The 17654-nt window shown below is 35.4% G+C and overlaps 1 protein-coding gene across 1 annotated transcript in view; it reads left to right on the top strand.

Annotated features, from left to right (window-relative positions):
* GABRB3 (gamma-aminobutyric acid type A receptor subunit beta3) overlaps nucleotides 1-17654 on the top strand; it is a 468239-nt gene that overhangs the window by 4719 nt on the left and 445866 nt on the right. The gene's annotated exons all lie outside the window — the stretch shown is intronic.

Genomic DNA, 17654 nt, shown 5'->3' with positions numbered 1-17654 from the left:
GTTTCACATAAATAAATGAATAAGTAAGCAAAGGAATGAGTAAGCAAATACTCTAGATTTCTGGCTTTTCTTAAAAGAGAAAAAAATTGAAAGTAGATTTAGCAATAATAAGCATACATTCCCATCCTCTCACCCTACCCCGCTCCACTTATATTGGGAATGGGCTTCTTAGAACAGTGTAGTCTATTTATTTTAACACTTAGCCTGACCCCTTCACTTAAATTACTTGGCAAATGGAACCAACTGAGGTTTTTATAAAGATTTACGATTTTTTTATTCTCATTTCATTTTTCTCTGTATTACTGGCTTGTTAGTTATATCTATTTTATTTTGTTTTTACTAGTTGTTCTAGAGTTTAAAATAGATACCTTTAAAGTATTACATAGTCTACCTTTAAGTAACATACCATTTCATGTATGGTATATGAATCTTACAATATACTTCTGTTCTTTTTTCTGTCCTATTTGCTGTTGTTGTCACACGTTACTTCTACATAGGTTAATTGTTACTCAATTGTCTTTTACATTAACAATGAATTATCTTTTTTTTAATTGTGGTAAATTATGCAGAATATAAAATTTACATTTAACCCTGTTTAAGTGTACAATTCTGTGGCATTAAGTTCATTCATGTTGTTGTGCAACAATCATCACTATCCATCTCCAGAACTTTTTCATCATCCCCAGCTGAAACTCTGTAACTATTAAATAACTCTCCCTACCCCCAGTTCCTGGTAACTACTGCTCTACTTTCTGTCACTAAAGGATTTGACTGTTCTAGGTACCTTATATCAATGGAATCATATAATAATTCTCCCTTTGTGTCTGCCTTGTTTTACTTATCATAATGTTTCCAAGGTTCATACATGTTGTAGCATGTAATTAGTATTTCATTCCTTTTTAAGGCAAAATAGTATTCCATTGTATACATATAGCCAAAATTTGTTTATGCATTCATGTGTCCATGGACATTTGAATTGTTTCCACCTTTGAACTACTGTGAATAATGTTGCTATGAACATTGGTATACAAATACCTGTTTAAGCCCCTGCTTTCAATTCTTTTCTGTGTAAACCCAGAAGTAGAATTTTTGGATCATAGGGTAATTATATGTTTAATTTTCTGAGGAGCCGGCCTACTGCTTTCCACAGTGACTGCAGCATTCTGCATTCCTAAGAGCAAGAGTTCCAATTTCTCCACATCCTCAACAATACCTATTTTCTATTTTTTATTTTTTTAATAGCCACTGTTGTTTTGATTTGCATTTATTTAATGATTAGTGATGTTGAGAATCACATCATGTGCTTATTGGCCATTTGTATACCTTCTTTCAAGAAATGTCTATACAGATTTGACCAGTTTTGAAATGTTTTTTTTTTCATTTTTGAGTGATAGGAGTTTTTTTTTTTAATATATTCTGGATATTAATCCCTTACCAGATATATGATTTGAAAATATTTTCTCCCATTATTTATGTTGCTTCTCTACTCTGTTGATAGTGCCCTTTGATGCACAAAATTTTAAATTTTGATGAAGTTTAATTTGTCTATTTATTGTTGCTGTTGCTTGTTTTTTCGTTGTCATATCCAAGTAATCAATGTCAAATTCAAAGTTATGAAGCTTTCCTCTATGTTGTTTTCTTCAAGTTTGATAGTTTTAGCTCTTACATTTACGTCTTTGACCTATGTTGAGTTCATATTTGCATATGTGCATATGGTATTCGATAAAGGTTCAAATTCATTCTTTTGCATGTGAATGTCCAGTTTTCCAAATGCCATTTGTGGAAAAGATTGTCTCTCACTGAATAGTCTTGGCACCCTTTGGTAAGTCATTTGATCATATATGCAAGGTTTTATTTCTGGGCTTTTTAGGGTTTTTTTATGCCTATACCACACTATTTTGTTTACTGTGGCTCTATAGTAAATTCATAAATAATGTGAGTCCTCCAACTTCATTCTTCTTTTTCAAGATTGTTTTAGCTATTCAGTGTTCCTTGAGATTCATGTGAATTTGAGAAAATGTTTTTCTATTTCTGCAAAATAATGGCAATGGGATTTTGATAAGGATTGCATTAAATCTGCATATCCCTTTGGTAGAATTGACATCATAGCAATATTAAGTCTTCCAATCACTGAATAGGGAATGTTTTTCCATTGATTTAAGTCTTCTGTAATTTTTTTCAGCTATATTTTGTAGTTTTCATTGTACAGTCCTTCACATTCGTGGTTAGGTTAATTCTTAAGTATTTTATTAGTTTTGCTATGATTGTAAATGGAATTTTTTAGAATTTCCTTTTCAGATTTTTCATTGTTAGTGTGTAGAAATGCAACTGATTTTGAAGTGTTGATTTTTATGTCCTGCTACTCTGCTGAATTTTTTTTGTCAATTTATCTGTGTGTGTGTAAACTTTAGTGTTTCTAATACAATATGATATTATCTGTGAACAGAGATAATTTTACTTCTTCCTTTCCAATTAGATGACTTTTGTTTATTTTTCTTTCCTAATTTCTCTGGTATAATTTTCAATACTATATTGAAAAGAAGGGGCAAAAGTGAGTATCACTGTTTTGTTTCTAATCTTAGAAAAACAGTTTTAGTCTTTCATCACTGCTGTATATATATATATAAACCTCATTTTCTTTATGCATCCATGATGGCAACTGGGTTTTTCATATATGGCCATTATTTTGTAGAGGTAGTTTCTTTCTATTCTTAGTTTGTTGAGTATTTTTATCATGAAAAGGTGTTGAGTTTTGTCAAATGCTTTTTCTACATCAATTGATATGACCAATAGGGTTTTATTTGTTTTTGTTTTAGGCATTCTGATAATTTAGTGTACTGCATTGATTGACGTCAACCATCCTTGCATTCCAAGAATAAATCCCACTTGGTCATTGTATATAATCCTTTTTCATATGCACCTGAATTTGGTTTGTTAGTATATTGTTCAGAATTTTTGCTCAATATTCATAAGGGATATTGGTCTATAGTTTATTTTCTTATAGGGATTTTATCTGGTTTTGGTATTAAGGTAAAGTTGGCCTCACAAAATGAGTTAGAAAGTGTTCCTTCCTCTTCAACTTTTTGGAACATCTTGCAAGGATTGTTGTTAATTCTTTAAGTGTATGTTAGAATTTATCAGAGTAGCCATCTGATCCTGAGTTGTTTTTATTTTTAGAAGTTTTTGATTTCTGATTTGATCTCCATAATAGTTATAGATCTATTCAGATTTTCTATTTCTTTGATTCAGTCTCAGTAGATTTTGTTTTTCTAGGAATTTGACAATTTCATTTAGTTACCCAATTGTTGATATACAATAGCTCATAGTGCCCTCTTATAATCATTTTTATTTCTTTAAAATTGGTAGTAATGTCTCCATTTCATTTCTGATTTTAGTAATTTAAGTTCTCCCTCTCTCTACTTTTTTAAAAGTCTGTCTAACTAAAAGTTCATCAAATTTGTTAATCTTTTCAAAGAGTCAACTTTTGGTTGTGTTGATTTTTTTCTGTTTCTGTTTTCTATTTCACTTATCTTTTCTTCTATTAGCTTTGTGTGTAGTCTGTTCTTCAAGTTTCTTAAGCTGTGAAATTAGCATGTTGATTTGAGATCTTCTCTTTTAAGGTAAATGTTTAGGACTATCAATTTTCATGTCAGTATTGTTTTCATTGCATCCTATAACTTTTAGAGATATTGTGTTTCCAGTTTATTTTTTCTCTAAATATTTTCAAATTTCCTTGTGATTTACTTTTTAACCATTGATTGTTTTAAGGTGTGTTGTTTAATTTCCACACATATCTTACTTTTCCAATTTTCCTTCTATTATTGATTTCTAATTTCACCCAGTTATGGTCAGAGAAGATACTTTTTATGATATCTATCTTTTTAGAATCTACTGAGGCTTGATTTGTGGCCTAACTTGATTTGTGGTCTATCCTGGAGAATGCCCCATGTACAGGAGACAATCTGTTGTTGGGTAGAGTATTCTGTATATTGCTGTTAGATCTAGTTGTTTTATTGTGTTAAGTCATCTATTTTCTTACTTATCTGCTGTCTAGGTAGGGGCCAAGGGTATGCTGCCCCAGAAGTCCCACTTTGGCATATTGATGGTTTTGAATTAAAAGTTACATTAAAAAAAAAATCTCCAGAGAGCAGGAAATAAATCTCCAATGTGAAAGAGATACCTTCCCTGTACCAGGAGGTAAAGGGACAACCTTATCACCAAAGATAGGGAATTAGAGCTAAGAAGGCTGTATAAACAACCCTTGTTACTTTTTAGTAATTTACTACCCCAGCCCAAATTCTGTTTAGAATTCCTTACTAATTGAAGCTCCTAGATATATGTTTATTTTTTTTCCTGTCAACTTCTCACAAGTTTATCTCTTTGTCTAGGAAGAATAAAAACTACCTGCCTTGGTTATTTCTTTGGGTCTCAATTTCATTGCTGGTTCCCTGTGTGTATGTAATAAACTTTGTTTTTTTTTTTTCTCCTGTTAATCTGCCCCATTTAATTTAATTTAATTAATTTAACTTAGCCAATTTAATTATTAGACTAGCTAGAGGAATCTTAAAGGTTTGGAAAAAATGTTTCCTTTCCAACATTTAGTTTCATCTGTTATTGAAAGTGGGTATTGAAATCTCAAATTATTGTTGAAGAACTGTCTTTTTTTCCCCTTAAAATACTATCAATTTTTCTTTTTATACTTTGAGGATTTGTTATTAGGTTCATAAATGTTTATAATTAATTTATCTTCTTGTTGTATATAACTTTGTATTGATATATAGGGACCTTGTTAGTCTCATGTAACCTTTTTTTTTTTATTTAGAGTATATTTTTTCTAATGCCAATATAGCCACCTCAGCTCTCTTTTGGTTACTATTTGCATAGAATGTCTTTTTCCATTCTTTCATTTTCAACCTATTTGTGTCTTTGAATCTAAAATGAGTCCCCTGTAGCTAGCATATAGTTGTATCATGTTTTTATCTATTCTACCTATTCTATCTATTCTATTTCTGTCTTTTGATTAGAAAGTTTAATTAATGTACATAGAAAAAGTAAGACAGTTGACCCTTGAACAACACAGGGGTTGGGTTGCTAACCTTCTATGCAGTGAAAGTTTACTTGAAACTTAACTACTAATAGTCTGTTGACTGGAAGCCTTACTGAAATTGTAGATGGTCAATAAACACATATTTTGTGTGATATATGTATTATATACTGTATTCTTATACTAATATAAGCTAGAGAAAGAAAATGTTTTTAAGAAAATCATAAGGAAGAGAAGATACATTACCATTTTCATCCATCCTGTTGCAAATGGCAAGATTTCATTCTTTTTTAAGGCCAAATAATATTCTGCTGTATATATATAAACCACATTTTCTTTATCCATTCATTTGTTGTTGGGCACTTAGTTTACTTCCATATCTTGGCTATTGTAAATAATGCTGGAATGAACATGGGGGTGCAGCTCTCTTTTGGAGTTAGTCTTTTTGTTTTCTTCAGATAAATACCCAGAAGTGGAATTGCTGGATCCTATGGTCATTCTATTTTTAATTTTTTGAGGAAATCCATACTGTTTTCCATAGTGGCTGCACCAATTTACATTCTCACCAACAGTGCACAAGGTTCCTTTTTTCTCCATATCCTCAAGAACACCTGTTATCTTGCAAAAAAAAAACTTGTTATCTTGCCTTTTTGATAATAACCGTTCTAATAAGTGTGAGGTGACATCTCATTGTGGTTTTGATTTGCATTTCTCTGATGATTAGTGATGTTGATCATCTTTCCATGTACCTGTTGGCTTTCTGTATGTCTTCTCTGGGAAAAAAAAATGTCTGTTCAGATCATCTGCCTTTTTTAAACTAGAATTTTTTTTTTTTTGCTACAGAGTTGCATGAGTTCTTTATATATTTTGGATGTTATCCACTTATTGGACATATGATTTGCAAATATCTTCTCCCATTTGGGAGGTCGCCTTTTCATTTTGTTGATGGTTTCCTCTGTTGTGAAGAAGGCTTTAATTTGATATGGATCCACTTGTTTATTTTTGTTTTTATTGACTTTGTTTTTGTATAAATCCCAAAACTCATAACCAAGACTAATGTTAATGTTTACTGCCTGTTTCTTCTAGAAATTCTATGGTTTCAAGTCTTACATTCAATTGTTTAATCCATTTTGAGTTAATTTTTGTGTATGAACATAGTTTTCCAGTTTCATTCTTCTGCATATTGCTGTCCAGTTTCCACAAGACCATTTATTGACAAAACTATCTTTTTCCCATTTTTACTCTTGGATATTTTGTCATAAGTTAGTTGACCACAGATGCATGGATTTATTTGTGGGTTGTCTATTTTGTTCCACCAATCTATGTGTCTGTTTTTATGCCAATACCATACTGCTTTGAATAAATAACTTTATAATGTAGTTTGAAATCAGGGTGTGTGATACCTTCAGCTTTGTTCTTCTTTTTCAAGAGCTTAAGATACTTAGAGTCTTTTGTGGTCCCATACAAATTTTAGAATTGTTTCGTTTAGTTCTGTGAAAAATGCCACTGGACTTTTGATAGGGATTGCATTGAATTTATACTCAAGATTACATTGGATAGTATGGACATTTTAACAATATCAATTTTTCCAATCCATAAGCATTGAACATCTTTCCATTCATTTGTGCCTTCAATTACTTTCATCAATGCCCATAGTTTTCAGCATATAGGTTTTTAATCTCCTTGTTTAAATTTATTCCTCAGCATTTTGTTCTTTTTGATGTGATTGTAGATGGGATTTAAAACAAACAAGCAAATTTCTCTTTCTGATAGTTCATTATTAGTGTATAGAAATGCAACTGATTTCTCTATATTGATTTTTGTCCTATAACTTTAATGAATTTATTCATTAATTCTACTGGTTTTTTTTTTGTAAAATTTTTAGGGTTTTCTTCATAAGTATTATGTTATCTGCAAATGGTGAATTTTACTTCTTTTCTAATTTGGATGCCTTTTATTTATTTTTCTGTCCTATTTGCTATGGTTAGGACTTCCAATACTATGTTGAGTGAAATTGGTGAGAGTAGGCATCCTTGTGTTGCTACTGATCATAGAGGAAAAGGTTCAGCTTTTTATCATTGCATATTACGTTAGTTGTGGACTTGACATATATGACCTTTATTATGTTGAGGAATGTTCTCTTTATATTTACCCTGGTGAGAGTTTTTATCATAAATGAATGTTGAATATTGTTAAATGCTATTTCTTCAGCTTTAGATACCATAAGATTTTTATTCTTCATTTTCTTAATGTGGTGCATCACATTGATTGATTTGTAGACTTTGATCCATCCTTGCAAGTTTGGAATAAATCTCACTTAATCATGGCATATGATCCTTTTAATGTATTGTTAAATTTGATTTGTTAGTATTTTGTTGAGGATTTTTTCACCTATATTCATCAGGGATATTGAACTGTAGTTTTCCTTTTTTGTGTCCTTTCTGGTTTTGGCATCAGGGTAATGCTGGCCTCAAAAATAAGCTTGGTTGTGTTCCTTCCTCTTCTATTCTTTGGAATAGTTTAAGAAAGATTGGTATTAACTCTTCTTTGAATGTTTGGTTAAAATCAAGTGAAGCTGTTTGGTCCTGGACTATTATTATTAAGATCCAATATCCTTACTAGTAATGGGTCTGTTTTAGTATTTTATTTCTTCATGATTCAGTCTTGGAAGGTTTATGTTTTTTTGACATTCATCAATTTCTTCTAGGTTTTCCAATTTGGTGTATAATTAATTGTTCATAGTAGTCTCTTATGATCCTTTGCATTTCTGTGGTATGAGTTGTAAAGTCTCTGCTTTCATTTCTGATTTCATTTATTTGAGCCATCTCTTTTTTCTTGGTGACTGTAGCTAAAGTTTTGTCAATTTGGTTTATCTTCTTAAAGAACTAACTCTGGTTTTATTGATCTTTTCTATTGTCTTTTTAGTCTCTATTTCTTTAGTTTCTGCTTTGATCTTTCTTATTTCCTTTCTTCTACTAACTTTGGAATGCATTTTTTTTTTGTAGTTGTTGTGCCTTTAGGTGTAGTTGGATTGCTTATTTGAGATTTTTCTTGTTTCTTAACATAGGTATCTATGGCTCTAAACTTCCTTCTTAAAATTGCCTTTTCTGTGTTCCATAAATTTTGGTATGCTGTATTTCCATTTTCATTTGTCTCGAGGTAATATTTTATTTCTTTTTTGATTTCTTTGACCCATTAGTTGTTCAGTAGTATATTGTTTAGTCTGCTCATATGTGTGAATTTTCCAGTTTTCTTCTTGTAATTGGTTTCCAGTTTCATACCATTGTGGTTGGAAAAGATGCTTGATGTGATTTCAGTCTTACATTTGTTAAGACTTGGTTTTTTGGGGGCGGAGCAAGATGGCGGAGGAGTAGGAGACCTAGATTTTGTCTGGTCTCAGGAATTCAGCTGAATAGGGATCAAACCATTCTGAACACCTACGAACTCAACAGGAGATCGAACAGGAGAGTAGCAACAACTCTCTGAACAGAGAAGCGACCACTTACTGGAAGGTAGGGCGTGCGGAGAAGTGAATCCGAGGCGATATTCGGGAGGATAGACGGCGGGGGAGGGGCCTCCGCCGGCCGCTTCTGGCAAGTGCTAGAGCCGCGGAGCACAAAATCGGACCTTTTAAAAGTTGGCTCGGCGGAGGGACGTCGCTGCAGTGGCTAAGCGGGGGGTGGAATCCTCCCGGGACAGTGTGGTCTCAGGACCCTTGGGGTCACAGAGAGACCGGGGGTGCCTGAGTGCAGCAGAGCTCCCAGGTATCAGAGCAGGGAAGCCGGCTGCAGAGACGGAGCAGAGTCGCGGGCTCTCAGCTCTGGGTTGCCACAAACTGTGATCTGCGGCCCAGTCGGGGCACGGCTCCCCCAGCAGGGACCCAACAAGCAGCAGATCCGGGGAGACTCCCCTTCCTTCCCGGGGAGGAGCGGTGCGGGAACGCACTGCAGGGATCTGCTGGGTTTGGAGACTCCGAGCGGGGTCGGGTGCCAGAGATAGCAACGCTCGATCACAGGCCGGGTGAGCACGGAGTGCGGCCGGAGACCGGGGACACGGGAGTGACTGCTTTTCTCTGGGGGCGCACTGAGGAGTGGGGCCCCGAGTTCTCGGCTCCTCCGGGCGGAGACTGGGAGGCCGCCATTTTCGCCCTGGGCCTCCAAAGCTGTACCGAGAGCTTGCAGGGAACAAAAGCTCCTGAGAGCAAACTGGAGCAGCTTCCTTAGCCCGGACCGACAAGGGCGGGGCAATTCCGCCTCCGGCAAAGACATTTGGAAACCACAGCAACAGGCCCCTCCCCCAGAAGATCAGCACAAACAGCCAGCAAGCCAAGACCAAGTTGATCGATCAAGGAGAATAGGAGAACTCCAGCGCTAGGGGAATACTGCACATAGATTCATGGCTTCTTTTTTTTTTTTTTTTTTACCATGATTCATTATTTCATCAAAGTTAATTTTTGTTGACTTTTTTTTATTTTTCTTTTTCCCTTTTTCAACCAACATCTTATAAATCCCTTTTTTAAAAAAAAAAACATTTTTTATTTTTTTTTTTTTCATTTTTAGAGTCATATTTTATCCCTTCATAGTAGTTATCCTTGTTTTTGGCATATATATATAAGTTGTTCTCTCTTTAAAATTTTGAGGTACAGTTTCTTCTAACAGATCAAAATATACTCTAAACCACTAGTGTATGGCTTTGTTCTAGTCTCCTGCCTGATCACATTCTCTCCCTTTTTCCTTTTTTTTTTTTCCTTAAATCTTCTTTCTTTTTTCAAACAACTTATCTTACCAAGTCCTTTTATAAAATCTTTTATAATTTTCATCTTTACAGTCATCTTCCATCCCTTCATTGTATCAACCCTTATTTTGTACATATGTCTTTCTTCCTTTAAAATTTTAGGAGGCACTTTTTTCTAACAGACCAAAATACGCCCAAAATCTAGTGTGTGGCACTGATCTATGCACTAGCCTGATCATATTTGATCATATTCTGCCTTTTCTGAATTGTTTTGTTTTTGTTTTTATCTTTTTTTCTTTTTTTTTTCTTTTTCTCTTTCTTTTTTCTTTCTTTCCCTTTCTTTTCCCCTGGTTTCAGGTCTTTTCTGATTTGTATACAGTATATTTGCTGGGGACGTTGTAAACCTGTTAGCCTTTTGTTCTCTAATTCATCTATTCTCCTCTGGACAAAATGACAAGACGAAAGAAATCACCTCAGCAAAAAGAACAAGAGGTAGTACCGTCAGCCAGGGACCTACTCAATACGGACATTAGTACGATGTCGGACCTAGAGTTCAGAATCATGACTTTAAAGATACTAGCTGGGCTTGAAAAAAGCGTGGAAGTTATTAGAGAAACCCTTTCTGGAGAAATAAAAGAACTAAAATCTAACCAAATCGAAATCAAAAAGGCTATTGATGAGGTGCAATCAAAAATGGGGGCACTAAATGCTAGGATAAATGAGGCAGAAGAGAGAATCAGCGATATAGAAGACAAAATGATGGAAAATAAAGAGGCTGAGAAAAAGAGAGAGAAACAACTACAGGATCACGAGGGCAGAATTCGAGAGATAAGTGATACGATAAGACGAAACAACATTAGAATAATTGGGATCCCAGAAGAAGAAGAGAGAGAGAGAGGGGCAGAAGCTATATTGGAGCAAATTATAGCAGAGAACTTCCCTAATGTGAGGAAGGAAACAGGCATTAAAATCCAGGAGGCACAGAGAACCCCTCTCAAAATCAATAAAAATAGGTCAACACCCCGACATCTAATAGTAAAACTTACGAGTCTCAGAGACAAAGAGAAAATCCTGAAAGCAGCTTGGGAGAAGAGATATGTAACCTACAATGGTAGAAACATTAGATTGGCAACAGACCTATCCACAGAGACCTGGCAGGCCAGAAAGGACTGGCAAGATATCTTCAGAGCACTAAACGAGAAAAATATGCAGCCAAGAATACTATATCCAGCTAGGCTATCATTGAAAATAGAAGGAGAGATAAAAAGCTTCCAGAACAAACAAAAACTAAAGGAATTTGCAAACACGAAACCAGCCCTCCAAGAAATATTGAGAGGGGTCCTCTAAGCAAAGAGAGAACCTAAAAACAGCAAAGAGCAGAAACGAACACAGACAACAGACAGTTAACAGTCACCTTACAGGTAATACAATGGCATTAAATTCATACCTTTCAATAGTTACCCTGAATGTAAATGGGCTAAATGCCCCAATCAAAAGACACAGGCTATCAGATTGGATTAAAAAACAAGACCCATCAATATGCTGTCTGCAAGAGACTCATTTTACACCCAAAGACACCCCCAGATTGAAAGTGAGGGGGTGGAAAACAATTTACCATGCTAATGGACACCAAAAGAAAGCTGGGGTGGCAATCCTTATATCAGACAAACTAGATTTTAAAACAAAGACTGTAATAAGAGATGAGGAAGGACACTATATCCTACTTAAAGGGTCTATCCAACAAGAAGATCTAACAATTGTAAATATCTATGCCCCGAACATGGGAGCAGCCAATTATATAAGGCAATTAATAACAAAAGCAAAGAAACACATTGACAACAATACAATAATAGTGGGGGACTTTAACACCCCCCTGACTGAAATGGACAGATCATCTAAGCAAAAGATCAACAAGGAAATAAAGACTTTAAATGACACACTGGACCAAATGGACTTCACAGACATATTCAGAACATTCCATCCCAAAGCAACGGAATACACATTCTTCTCTAGTGCCCATGGAACATTCTCCAGAATTGATCACATCCTAGGTCACAAATCAGGTCTCAATCGGTACCAAAAGATTGGGATCATTCCCTGCATATTTTCAGACCACAATGCTTTGAAACTAGAACTCAACCACAAGAGGAAAGTCGGAAAGAACTCAAATACATGGAGGCTAAAGAGCATCCTACTAAAGAATGAATGGGTCAACCAAGAAATTAAAGAAGAATTAAAAAAATTCATGGAAACCAATGAAAATGAAAACACAAGTGTTCAAAATCTTTGGGATACAGCAAAGGCAGTCCTGAGAGGAAAGTATATAGCAATACAAGCCTTTCTCAAGAAACAAGAAAGGTCTCAAATACACAACCTAACCCTACACCTAAAGGAGCTGGAGAAAGAACAGCAAATAAAGCCTAAACCCAGCAGGAGAAGAGAAATCATAAAGATCAAAGCAGAAATCAATGAACTAGAAACCAAAAGAACAGTAGAACAGATCAACGAAACTAGGAGCTGGTTCTTTGAAAGAATTAACAAGATTGATAAACCCCTGGCCAGACTGATCAAAAAGAAAAGAGAAATGACCCAAATCAACAAAATCATGAATGAAAGAGGAGAGATCACAAGCAACACCAAAGAAATACAAACAATTATAAGAACATATTATGAGCAACTCTATGCCAACAAATTAGATAACCTGGAAGAAATGGGTGCATTCCTAGAGATGTATCAACTACCAAAATTGAACCAGGAAGAAATAGAAAACCTGAACAGACCTATAACCACTAAGGAAATTGAAGCAGTCATCAAAAATCTCCCAATAAACAAAAGCCCAGGGCCAGATGGCTTCCCAGGGGAATTCTATCAGACATTTCAAGAAGAATTAATACCTATTCTCCTGAAACTGTTCCAAAAAATAGAAATGGAAGGGAAACTTCCAAACTCATTTTATGAGGCCAGCATTACCTTGATCCCAAAACCAGACAAAGACCCCATCAAAAAAGAGAATTACAGACCAATATCCTTGATGAACATGGATGCAAAAATTCTCACCAAAATACTAGCCAATAGGATCCAACAGTACATTAAAAGGATTATTCACCACGACCAAGTGGGATTTATTCCTGGGCTGCAAGGCTGGTTCAACATCCGCAAATCAATCAACGTGATACAATACATTAACAAAAGAAAGAACAAGAATCATATGATCCTCTCAATAGATGCAGAAAAAGCATTTGACAAAGTACAACATCCTTTCTTGATCAAAACTCTTCAGAGTATAGGGATAGAGGGTACATACCTCAATATCATAAAAGCCATCTATGAAAAACCTACAGCGAATATCATTCTCAATGGGGAAAGGCTGAGAGCTTTTCCCCTAAGGTCAGGAACGCGGCAGGGATGTCCACTCTCACCACTGCTATTCAACATAGTATTAGAAGTCCTAGCCACAGCAATCAGACAACAAAAAGAAATCAAAGGCATCCAAATCGGCAAAGAGGAAGTCAAACTCTCACTCTTTGCAGATGATATGATACTGTATGTGGAAAACCCAAAAGACTCCACCCCAAAACTGCTAGAACTCATACAGGAATTCAGTAAAGTAGCGGGATATAAAATCAATGCACAGAAATCAGTGGCATTCCTATACACCAACAACAAGACAGAAGAGAGACAAATCAAGGAATCTACCCCATTTACAATTGCACCCAAAACCATTAGATACCTAGGAATAAATCTAACCAAAGAGGCAAAGGATCTGTACTCAGAAAACTATAAAATACTCAGGAAAGAAATTGAAGAAGACACAAAAAATGGAAAAACGTTCCATGCTCATGGATTGGGAGAATCAACATTGTGAAGATGTCAATGCTACCTAGAGCAATCTACACATTCAATGCAATCCCCATCAAAATACCATCCACTTTTTTCAAAGAAATGGAACAAATAATCCTAAAATTTGTATGGAACCAGAAGAGACCCAGAATAGCCAGAGGAATACTGAAAAAGAAAAGCAAAGCTGGCGGCATCACAATTCCGGACTTCCAGCTCTATTACAAAGCTGTCATCATCAAGACAGTATGGTACTGGCACAAAAACAGACACATAGATCAATGGAACAGAATTGAGAGCCCAGAAATGGACCCTCAACTCTATGGTCAACTTATTTTTGACAAAGCAGGAAAGAATGTCCAATGGCAAAAAGACAGTCTCTTCAACAAATGGTGTTGGGAAAATTGGACAGCCACATGCAGAAGAATGAAACTGGACCATTTCCTTACACCACACACAAAAATAGACTCCAAATGGTTGAAAGACCTAAACGTGAGACAGGAGTCCATCCAAATCCTAAAGGAGAACACAGGTAGCAACCTTTTTGACCTTAGCCGCAGCAACTTCTTCCTAGAAACATCGCCAAAGGCACGGGAAGCCAGGGCAAAAATGAACTATTGGGATTTCATCAAGATAAAAAGCTTCTGCACAGCAAAAGAAACAGTCCACAAAACCAAAAGACAACCGACAGAATGGGAGAAAATATTCGCAAATGACATATCAGATAAAGGGCTAGTATCCAAAATCTATAAAGAACTTATCAAACTCAACACCCAAAGAACAAATAATCCAATCAAGAAATGGGCAGAAGACATGAACAGACATTTCTCCAAAGAAGACATCCAAATGGCCAACAGGCACATGAAAAAGTGCTCAACATCGCTTGGCATCAGGGAGATCCAAATCAAAACCTCAATGAGATACCACCTCACACCCGTCAGAATGGCTAAAATTAACAAGTCAGGGAACGACAGATGTTGGCGGGGATGTGGAGAAAGGGGAACCCTCCTACACTGTTGGTGGGAATGCAAGCTGGTGCAACCCCTCTGGAAAACAGTATGGAGATTCCTCAAACAGTTGAAATTAGAGCTACCGTTCGATCCAGCAATTGCACTACTGGGTATTTACCACAAAGATACAAATGTAGGGACCCGAAGGGGTACGTGTACCCCAATGTTTATAGCAGCAATGTCCACCATAGCCAAACTGTGGAAAGAGCCAAGATGCCCATCGACAGATGAATGGATAAAGAACAAGTGGTATATATACACAATGGAATATTATGCAGCCATCAAAAGGAATGAGATCTTGCCATTTGCAATGACGTGGATGGAACTGGAGGGTGTTATGCTGAGTGAAATAAGTCAATCAGAGAAAGACATGTATCACATGACCTCACTGATATGAGGAATTCTTAATCTCAGGAAAGAAACTGAGTGTTACTGGAGTGGTTGGGGGTGGGAGGGATGGGGTGGCTGGGTGATAGATATTGGGGAGGGTATGTGCTATGGTGAGCGCTGTGAATTGTGCAAGACTGTTGAATCACAGATCTGTACTTCGGAAACAAATAACGCAACATATTTTAAGAAAAAAGAAAAAGAAGAAGATAACAGGAGAGGAAGAAAAGGGGAGTATGTCAGAGGGGGAGACGAACCATGAGAGATGATGGACTCTGAAAAACAATCTGAGGGTTCTAGAGGGGAGGGGGGAGGGGGATGGGTTAGCCTGGTGATGGGTATTGAGGAGGGCACGTTCTGCATGGAGCACTGGGTGTTATGAACAAACAATGAATCATGGAACACTGCACCAAAAACTAATGATGTAATATATGGTGATTAACATAACAATAAAAAATTTAAAAAAAAAGGAAAAAAAAAAAAAAGACTTGGTTTTTTGCCTAACACATAATCTGTCCCAGAGAATGTTCCATATGCATTTGAGAAGAATGTGTATTCTGTTGCTTCTGGATGGGATGTTCTATAAATATCTGTTAAGTTCATCTGGTCTAACCTGTTGTTTAAAGCCATTGTTTCCTTTTGTCTGTATGATCTATCCATTGATGTAAGTGATATGTTAAAGACCCCAGCTATTATTGGATTGCTGTCATTTTCTTCCTTTAGGTATATTTGTATTTACTTTATATATTTAGGTGCTACATTTTTGGGTGCATAAATATTTACAAATGTTATATCATCTATGGATTGAATTCTTTATCATTATGAATAGCCTTTTACCATTAGAATAGCCTTTCTTTGTCTATTACAGAATGTTTTAAGGTTGATTTTGTCTAATATAGGTATAGCTATCCCAGCTTTCTCTTTGTTTCCATTTACATGTACATCTCTTTCTATACCTTCCATTTTAGTCTGTGTATGTCCTTACATCTCAAATGTGTCTCTTGTAGGCAGCATAAAGATGGATCTTGGGTTTTTTGTTTGTTTGTTTCTTTGTGTTTTATCTATTCAGCCTCCCTGTGTCTTTTGACTGAAGAATTTAGTCCATTTATATTTAAGATAATTATTGGTAGGTATATATTTATTGCCCCTTCGCTTATTGTTTTTAGGCTGTTTTATATTTCCTCTGTTCCTTTCTTCTCTTGATCTCTTTCTTGGTGTTTAAATGACTTTCTTTAGTGGTCTGTTTAGATTCCTTCCTCATTATTTTTTGTGTATCTACTCTAAGTTTTTGCTTGATGGTTGCCATGAAGCTTACGTAAAATAACTTATATTTATAACAGTCAGTTTTAAACTGATAACAACTTAAATGTGAATTCATTCTAAAGCCTTACATTTTTCCTCATCCTGCTCCATGTTTTACATTTTTGATGTCAGATTTTACTTATTTTTAACTTGTGAGTATCCCTTAACTAATTATTACAGTTACAGTTATTTTTACTACTTTTGTCTTTTAGTCTTCATACTAGCTATATAAGTGGTTAATCCACTACTTTACTATATTTACCTTTACAAGTGCAATTTATATTTTCATATGTTTTCTTGTTGATAATTAGTACCCTTTCTTTTCAGCTTTAAAACTGGTTCTTTAGCTTTTCTTGTAAATCTGGTTTAGTGGTGATGAACTTCTTTAGTTTTTGCTTATCTGGAAAACTATTTCTTCTCCAATTCTGAGTGATAACTCTTCTGGATATAATAATCTTCGTTGGAATTTTTTTTCTTCAGAACTTTGAACATATCATGTCACTCCCTTCTGGCTTGTAAAGTTTCTGCTTAAAAATTTGCTAATAGTCTGATTTGGGTTCCCTTGTACATAAAAAGTTTTTTTTTCCTCTTGCTTCTTTTAAGATTCTCTCCTTCTTTTTAACTTTTGGCAAAAATAATTATCAAATGTATTGGTGTGGGTATCCTTAGAGTCAACTTATTTGGAACTTTCTGGGATTTCTGGATCAGGTTGTCTGTTTCTTTCTCCATATCAGGCAAATTTTCAGCCATTATTTCTTCAAATACATTTTTGCCCCTTTCTCTCTCTCTTCTATTTCTCATATCCCTATAATTAGTACACTTAATGTCCATAAACCTCTTCAGCTGTCTTTCCTTTTTTTCCATTTGTTTTCTTGCTACTCTGATTGGTGAGTCCTTGTCTTTGGTTCACTGATTCTTTTCTCTGCTTTATTTAGTCTGCTGTTGAATCCCCTTAATGTACTTTTTTTTTTTAATTTCAGTTACTTACTCCTCAGTAATGTGGCTTCTGTTTGGAACTTTCTTATGTTTTCTGTCTCTTTGTTGAAATCCTTGCTGTGTTCATCTATTCCTCTCCTGAGTTCAGTAAGCATTTTTGTGACCATTACATTGAACTTTTATCTCCATTTCTAGTTTTTTTTCCTGAGGTTTTATCTTGTTCTTTCATTTGTAACATATTCTTCTATTTCTTCATTTTGCATGGCTCTCTGTGCTGGTTTTTATGCATTAGATGAAAAACCATGCCTCCCAGTCTTTAAGTGTTAGCCTTATGTAGGAGATGAAACTTATTCAATCCTGCTTTAGCTCTTGGTTGTCTCTAAAACCCTGTGCTGGCCCAAGCA

This window comes from Eumetopias jubatus, unplaced genomic scaffold, assembly GCF_037043125.1.
Source record: "Eumetopias jubatus isolate StellerSeaLion01/CBP00866 unplaced genomic scaffold, mEumJub1_p1.0 scaffold_7, whole genome shotgun sequence".
NCBI classification, from domain to species: domain Eukaryota; kingdom Metazoa; phylum Chordata; class Mammalia; order Carnivora; family Otariidae; genus Eumetopias; species Eumetopias jubatus.
This window is presented reverse-complemented; position numbering and strand designations above follow the sequence as displayed.